This window comes from Magallana gigas, chromosome 6 (assembly GCF_963853765.1).
Source record: "Magallana gigas chromosome 6, xbMagGiga1.1, whole genome shotgun sequence".
NCBI classification, from domain to species: domain Eukaryota; kingdom Metazoa; phylum Mollusca; class Bivalvia; order Ostreida; family Ostreidae; genus Magallana; species Magallana gigas.
Window position 1 is genome coordinate 42235723 of NC_088858.1, and position 9159 is coordinate 42244881.

Below are 9159 nucleotides of genomic sequence, written 5' to 3' on the forward strand. Positions count from 1 at the left end.
TCCCTTAATCACACCATGACTACATGCATGACATTTAAAAAATATATTTAAAGAAATTAAACTAAAGTTAGTTTGATGGTTTCTAGAACTTATATAGCAGTTAAAAGAATTTCAAATGAACTAAAATTGTGATATTTACATATTTGAAATTCTCATTTAGTATGGGATATTGTAATGAGTAAATAATAAAACTTTCAGGAGGAAGATGGACCACTAAGAAAGGTGAAAACCTTATAAAGTATTTAGAACCGCAAGGTTGCTATATGGAATGAAGTCATTTTATTCTGCTTTAACAAAACAAATTTTCATACCATTATTTAAAGTTTCTCATTTTAAATGGGGAGTTAAATGAATAAATATGAAAACATTCATGGTGAATAAAGACAACGAAAACAGGTAAACAACCATATCAATTATGAAGAGCTGCAAGGTTACTTTTTGGACTGAAGTCATTTTATTCTGCTGTAACATAAATTATACCATTTATCAAAAATCCCACTTCTGTTTCATACATAAATAACCTGCATAGATGTACGGTACTACCGCTTTTTGAATGAGTTTCTTGTAATTCTGGTGAGGATTTTAAAGACGTTTACCTCCTTTTGCTACGTGTCTGAAATAAATGATGCTTCTCAGGTCTACTTGGCTTATTTAAAGCATAGTAAAATGACGATGTTTTAAGTTCTTCACTACATCAAAGTAAGACCTATACTTTTAAAGACACTACGACACTAGATGGCGATTTAATCTTTCTTCGAATAATTTGTATTAATTTTACCATAGGTTAGTGGTTAGAGTATCGGGCTTGTTAAGTCGTAGATCACGATTTCGAACTAAATAAGTGTCAATTTATAAACTTGAATTAATGTTTTGTTTTTTTAAACCAAAATATTTCATTCAAAATAGCTTTGTTTGCCTATTAGACATATATTTCTTATGTATAATGTTATCTATCATACTTATTTTCTGCCGAGCTCAAAAACTGTCGTTTTGTGATGAACCACATTAAAAATCAAATTGCAAGATAAACGTAGGCATTACTACGCTGGAATAAACAGAACAACCGAGACCACCGTACACCTTATTACCAGCTATATCTGTCTTATGATAGAGGTTATAGATAAATTATAGATAAATACATATTGTTAAAACGGTTATAGCAAAATGAATGTATTTGCAGAAAAAGACTTACATACTTATAATTCAGCACTTATATGTATATAACGATAGATAGATAGATAGATAGATAGATAGATAGATAGATAGATAGATAGATAGATAGATAGATAGATAGATAGATAGATAGATAGATAGATAGATAGATAGATGTGAAAGAGAGATTATGTTTTCCAATAAAATTTGAACAATAAAATTTCTAACTACATGTATATATATTTGTAAAATGTTTGTGTTCGGTGTCCGTTCTATATCAATTAACGGTGGTGTTGAATTTTGCTAAGCTTTCCTTTAGACTCTTGACTTCACTGCTGAGATTGGATACTATTTGTAATACATTTGAGAGTTGGCCCTCCAACAGTTTGACATCACCTGAAACATGATATTATTTGTAAGCATTATCATTATATTACTTTTATTGTTATTTATATTATTACAAAACTTTAATCACGATAGATCGATCGATTCATTTAGTGTGTAATGGTTGAATTAATACTTTGTTTAATATTCATGAAAGTATATAAGTTCATATCATAATATCACGATTCGATCCGTTTTGCAATTATTGATTATGAGCACTAGTGTCAACTGTCAATTTAGAAATGCGACAAAGTCGAGAACCATATTGACATCTATATGTGAAATAAAATGTTGTTTACCAAAATCATATATCAGTTGATTGCATCTGTTAAGTACAGAAATCGGTTGAGGCCAGCTCAAAGGAAATTTACTTTTTGGGATTTCAACACAATAATATTTGCGTTTAAACTCAACTTTTTGCTTTTAATCGCAATGCTATTTAAGTGATAACGCAACCTGTTGCGTTTAATAGCTATGGTCTTTGCGTTGCAAAGCAAATGATATCGTTTTAACAAATTATATTTTGCGTTTTAAAATGCTGTATTCTCAAAAACCCTTTTTAAATAATGCTGAAAATTATTAATAGACCATTTAAAAAAATATCGATCGTGTTAAAACTCCAAGTACTTCGCGTTTTAAGCAGAAGTTTAGTCATTTTGGGATGAAAAATTAAAACAAAATTTGATTTGTTTAAACATATACAAAGATTTGGAAAATGTAAATATCACTATACAATGTTCACCTTTGATATAATACTATTTAATACATAGTAGAGCAATTATTACATGATTAGACCTGTTGAAAGGTTAAACAATTTTATCCCTGTGTACAAACGCGTATTAGTATTAGTGTCAATTTTATATGTGTAAAATTCTTTAATACTTAAATGTTTTGAACTTACAAACTTACAAATAATGCATTTGCATAAACGAAGATAAACGGTATGTTCACGCTTACCGAAATGAATGTCTTGTGGCATGTGCACTAGAACAGCATTTTGATAAACTTAATAGAGTTACGAGGGAAACAAAATCAGTTTGTATAATAAAGAGGAATGTCAATTTGCATTTTTAAAAAGGTTCTTTTTCATAAACACATTAAGGTACATTTTAGGCCTTTCATAGGTAGATAGATTTCGGCATTATAATTGACCATCTTAAGAAGAAAAAAATTGAAGTGTTTAAAAGTTGGACGAAGCTAAAAGTCTACCGAGATTGAATGTAAAAAGTGTACCCCTACCATAAAATAATGTTGTATATTTCCAATCTGACAATTCTATCTTTGATAAAAAAAAAAAGAAAAAGAAAAGAATTTATTGAGGTTACCTACACCAAATATCAAATACTTACAAAATTAAAACTGAAATTCCGAAATATATACATGTACTTCTCTCGATTTACTGGGTTCGTATATAATATCATTCTTTTAGAGTTAATTATTACGTTTACGCAAATATATTTGCATTTAAACACACGCAGTCATCTTTGCACTAAGACGCAATATACTTTGAGTTTAAATGCATTTATTCTCTTTACACTGGTATTGACACGATTCCGTAGACAGTTTATGTTATTTCATAATAGTTACAAAGGAGAATTTCCTAATTTTCCTATGTCATTTAAGGAAGGGGTCTTTTTGTTATTAGACATACTAGAGTACTTCTTAAATTGAGAAACAGACCAAACTATAGTATCAGTTTAATCAAATTTGCATTAATTTTTGCAGCAAGGTAAAGTTCACCATCTATTTCATCTACTTAAAGGATGATTAAAGAGAATTATTCATATAGCACTGACATCTACTTAAGATTTAAACTTTAAGTTTCTTTTCTATTATAAAATGATTAATTACCACAATAACTATCAGTTTAAACTAATAAATCAATTAAAATTGATACTGCTTAGCCCACATTTCCTCTAAATTTTAAAAATTTCAGAATATATTTATTATTTTTCAACGTTTCCAATATTGAAATATTTGTATTTTAAACAAAAATATAATGAAAACTTTCAATAAAGATATTGATTGACAGAAAAGCTAATATTATGACCGTTTAGTAAGACAGAGAACTGGTTTTAGTTTATTTTAACACAAAACTGTTTATAGAGTGAATGCTTGAAAAGCTAATTAAAACGTAATTTTAAGAAAATCAAATTTCAAAACCCTATTTTGAACCCAAGTATCTTATTATTATTATTATTTAACATTTGCTGAATAATCAAGCATTAATGTTATCATTTTAAAAATGCTTAAGGGGGGTGTGCGGCCCTTTTGTACATTTAAGGATAAGAATGTAAACATTTCTTGAAGTGGCTTGTTTCTGGAACCGGCCAAAAATGTCGCCAAAAGATATAAAAGCATTAAATATGAAGTCTTACATGTCATTTTGGTTGAAAAGCGTGCTTACAAAAACAGGAAAAGGCCTTTTTTTAATCACTCAAAACAGTAAAGAACTGCGCAGCTTTATTTTGAAGATTTAAAAATCTGATTGAGGTTCATTGGTGTCCTCTCTACAACCGTTTGTTGAGAAAAAGTTTGAATCGGTGTATATTTATGTTGTAACTTTGCCTCAAAATAGGGTACCCTATTTGTTTTAAGTCGGCATGGGATATATTTTTAGAACAAGAATAATTCAGTCTCTTATGTCTATAGAGACAAATTGACGTTATATTTTCATTAAATAATAAATGTCAATTCAAAACAGAACGTATTGAATTTGATTTACAACTCTATATCTGTCCAATGTTTGTTTTATGGGGTGGTTTTTTTTTCAATTCTATAAGTACAAAAAAGTAATATCTAGATAGAAGTGGGATAAGAGTCCAAAATGTGATTGTTTTAAATAAAAATATTCAATGAAAATATATCTTAAATGTACCTCCATAGACTCAGACAAATATATCTTGTGGAGTTTATAGTTTTTGTGGCCCATTTTATGAATAGGGAGACAAAGTTACAACCTAAATAAACAAGCTTAGGCGTTTTTCTCAACAAATGGTTGTAGAGAGGACACCAATAAACCCCTTTCATATTTTTCAGATTTTAAATTTTCAAAATAAGTCTGTAGCTGCGCAGCTCTTAAGCTGCTTTGAGTGATTAAAAAGGCATTGTCCTGTCCTTTTAAGCACACTCTGCAACCAAAATGAGGTGTGGGACTTCATATTTTTTGTTTTTATATCTTTTGGCAACATTTTTGGCCGGTTTCGGGCAAAAACAAGCCAGTTCAAGAAATGTTTACATTCTTATCCTCAAATGTACAAGATGGCCGCACCCCCCCCCCCCTTAAATTTCTCTGCTCCTCAGTCTCACAGTATTTTTTTTTTATCATAGAATGGGGTTTTTTTTCCTTCAAACTATATCAATGAAATGAAATAAGATTTTTTAGATGGTATCAAATCATTTTACAAAGATGTCGCAAATTTGCCCACTCTGGATATTATGGAATAAATATATACAAGTTAAGAAAATATTGTACTGGTGCATCGGTAGCTCGAACCTGGTTACCTATTCGTGCCTATTCACAGCAGATTTCCGTGGATCCACTTAGCCAATCATTTCATCAGAATAAACATCATAATACTAATCCTTGAAAAATTTGTCTACACAAAAGGCAGATTTTTGGTACGCACGAATAATAAAAATCCGGATAATTTAGAGTTATCAAACAAGGCGAAGGATCGGTCGGAGATCGTTAACAAGCTTTTGGTTCGCCAAAAATAAAGTCCTTCATAGATTCTAAACTTTGATTCCTTTTCCTACAGCAAATTGTAAGAAAGAGAGAAAATTTAGTTTTTCTTTCATATTTACATCTAAATTAAATGAATATTTAATCAAATTTACTTTTGAAATTTTGACAAATCAAATACCAGACCTTTCTTAAGAAGCTGGTTGATAGACACATCACCCATCTGATGACCTTTATATTTTTGGAATTCTGGCTTTAGGTATTACTTATTATAGAAAAAATCATTTTTGTTTTGTATTTTTTGTTACTTATATAGAGCACTTCTTTTACGAATATCAATTTAGTCGCAAAAAGGCAATGAACATACAGCGAAATGTTGAATTAAAAAGTTTCTATCGACTCATATTGGTTCAAGATATTTATAGCAAAAATGCATAGCAACTATACATGTAACTATTTAAAAACCACGGCTGTTCTCGCCAACAACGCGTCACAAAACAGCCGACTTTGAAATCGTTTTTATGCTCAAACAACGCAAGGTATTTATATCACATTGTTTACTAGTGTCAAAGAATTGATCAAGGAGTTTTATCTGGTTTTCGACTTGTCATAATATCAAAGTACGTTTGGTTAAATGTTTTATATCAAGATGAAAGAAAATTTAAAGATCGTGCATAATTTCTTTCTTTCTTAAGTTACAATTGACAACTTGGTATAGAAATAGTTACTGTAATCAAAGTTAAGAATCTATCAAGGACTAATTTCGGCGGATTTTCACTCTTTACTAAAGGGTCAATATTATATATGCACTATAAGTTGGGCCGTTGTTTTTTTAAAACACATAGAATATGCCAATGCTTTGCCATCTGCTGTGAGGTGCCAGGTACATGATTTTGATTCTTATCAATATCTATAAATATACAGCTTTAAAGAATACATAATAATTATTATGTATTAAAAATAAAAGATATCTACAGAGGTATACTTTTGTAATTTTGATAATTGCGAATTACATAATAATACTGACATTGTACCAGTTAATGTTACTGGCATTGTACCAGTTAACGGCTAAAATTTAATGTTTTCTTTTCGTAGTTCCTGTTCTCTTGATATTTTTTAATAAAACTTGACATACTTTAAATGGCGAACTTCTTGTTTATGCACTTGTAATGTTAAATCATTATTTAAAACTCAAAACATCTTGTTTGTGTGCTTTTTAGCAAGCCCCAAAGCCGAGTTTTGACAATTTACTGCACCAGTGATTAGCTTCGGGATTATAAACAATTAATATCCCTGTACATGTTGATTTGATACTCTGCAAAAATAAAAATTTGAATTATGTTCCTTTTGAGGTCAGACTAAAGGTCGCAGGGGTTATGATACATAAACAAGTCATAAAATTATTTGTTTGTAATCATACGGTAATGCACAAAAATCATAGACTGTTCAATGCATAATATTGTGCAATAAGGTATTCAATTGCATTATGAATATCTCAGAATTGGTTGAATTTCTTTGGTATTTATATGTTATATGCAATGATATTATATGTCAAATCAAAGAACGGATATGATAATGTATCACAAAGGGGTTATATTCTATTATAACTTATTACGTCACTTCCCCCACTGCTGGAAGTGCAAAGATGTAAATCAGCGGTAAACAACGATTGTTTAAGCTCATGTTTAAAACATATTCAAGAAAGTTTTCAAACAAACTTACTTTTCTTTATTCCAAACAGAGGACTGAATTAAAAAATATCTGATAGTCGCGTGCTATAAACCCGAACTATCAGTTTAGCCGATAACTGGTCTTAGCCGATAACTAGTACAGTACCAGTATAATTACTTATATTTTAAATGAATTGAATGTAATCTTTATACTTTTAGTCACCCAGATACTAAATTTTGTTGATGAAGCCCAGCGCTCAAATATATAGGAGCAAACACTGTGACCTGGACGCTGCATCACCACTTCGTGTACTATGGTCTTGGTGAAACAGGTGTAACGTTTCACATTGATAGTTGCAGTGGGCAAAACAAGAACTGAGATTAGTTTTGTGTCGAATATAAGTTTAGTTTGACTTGCCATTCAATCTATATGTAGTCATGTAATGTCATTGAAACTTATTACTAAGCGTTCCTCCAAATTCCAGGGTGAGGGGCAAATCACTCAAATGAGCAGATCAGAAACCCTTATTTTTGGGGAAAAATTCAGTTTGTAGTTTAAAATAATGCATTAAGTGTCCTCTATACATAAAATGATTTTGCATGCTTATGGGTTTTTTTGCAATATATATTGTATGTGGAGAGTGATGACAGGTATCCATGAGTGAGTGAAATTCAAGCTTTTCTGTCCATTTATATTTCAATAATGTTAAAATCTTTCTTTTTTTCTTTGGAAGCACAGAAAAAGAATCAAAATATCTTCAAAATTTAAGAAAATTAGAGGAAATCCGGTTTAATAAGTACCAATTTTAATTTCAATATTTTTTTTTCGATTTTATAATATAAACTGATAGAATAAACTATGATAATTTATCATTTCTTTGAAGAATAGAAGAATAGAAACTTCATATCTTAAATAGATGTCAGTGCCACATGAATAACTATATCTTTTTATTTTATCATTTAAGTTGATGAAAAAGACAGTGACCTTGACATGACCTTGCTGCAAAATATATACTATCAATTGATTATACGGTCTGTTTGACTGTTTAAAAATGAAATGTATTCCTCAATATAAGATATATGCTTGATGATAAGAAAAATATTACCTTAAAGTATGGGATGAGTTATAAAAAAATCTGGAATTTAAAAAAAAACAATTTAGCTTTTCAAAAAGCTTTTCAAAAAGCTTTCGAAAATATGTAAATGTGCTTGGTCTACAGTCAGAATGTTTTTGTTAAATAACATGCAAGCATACTTACAATATAGGCCATGACACTTTTTTTGAAAGTACGACGACCCCATTCGTTCAACTCGTTTTGCTTCCTTATGAATGATAAAACACCTTCTGTTTATATAATACATAGCTCGGCACTGCGGAGAACTCACACAGTCTGCCTTGCACTCATCAATTGATGATTTGTATTTGCTTTTAATATCTTCAGAACTCACTGCGTATTCACCAATTTCTTGAAGAGTACAGTCCGTGGCCCTAGACACTGACATAATTTAAAAAAGAGAAAAGCCCTCGTAGTATTACATGTACGGTCTAAAACTCTCATAGATTGGATTCATTATAAAATTCGTTCGTTATAGTTTTGGTACATGTATTTTGTATACTGTATAAACATGCAGATTGGAAATATTTAATCCTGCTTATATTGTCACAATAGATATGAGAAATGGAAAATAAGACAAAAAATAACAAAGAACTGCAAACCAGGAAGTATTGCCTTTAGATCATGAATATTTTTTTCTTGCTAAGATACTATTCTGTGCAAATTACAACGTTATTAAAATCTGTCAGAATAACCATACTTACAAGAATTTGTAGTTTGCGCTTGTCCCGAAATAATGATTTCTGAAAACTTCTTGATTAAGTCTTGGTTTTGTAGAACATACATTAATACAAACAAACTCATGAAGAATGTTAAATCGCAGGACGACATTTTGTTGTGTAGTGTTTTAAAAACTTGTTACTTGGTTAAACTGGGAAAAACCTGGGTTTACTAGAGCATGATGATACAATGCGTACAACGTGCGAAACCTTGCATTTATTACTAAGAATATAAAAAATATATAAAACAAAACCCCATGGGCCACACCACACCAGGCTGAAGCTAGCAGCCACTAACAGCAGCCACTAAGCCCGTAGAAGCTAGCAGCCAATAAGGAAATTCATCCAAGTACTGAGAGTACTCGAACAGAAAATTATATTTTACTTAATTATCGACATATTTTAATTAATATCAAAATGATTAATGCTCAATA

At 30.2% G+C, this 9159-nt stretch overlaps 1 long non-coding RNA gene across 1 annotated transcript; it reads right to left on the reverse strand.

Moving 5' to 3' along the window:
• Positions 1-1369: 1369 nt before the first annotated feature.
• LOC105337614 (uncharacterized) lies at positions 1370-8839 on the reverse strand. The gene is made up of 3 exons (XR_901665.4): positions 8711-8839; positions 8151-8387; positions 1370-1548 (listed from the first exon to the last, which is right to left on the reverse strand). It is a non-coding gene; the product is annotated as an uncharacterized lncRNA (long non-coding RNA).
• Positions 8840-9159: the final 320 nt, after the last annotated feature.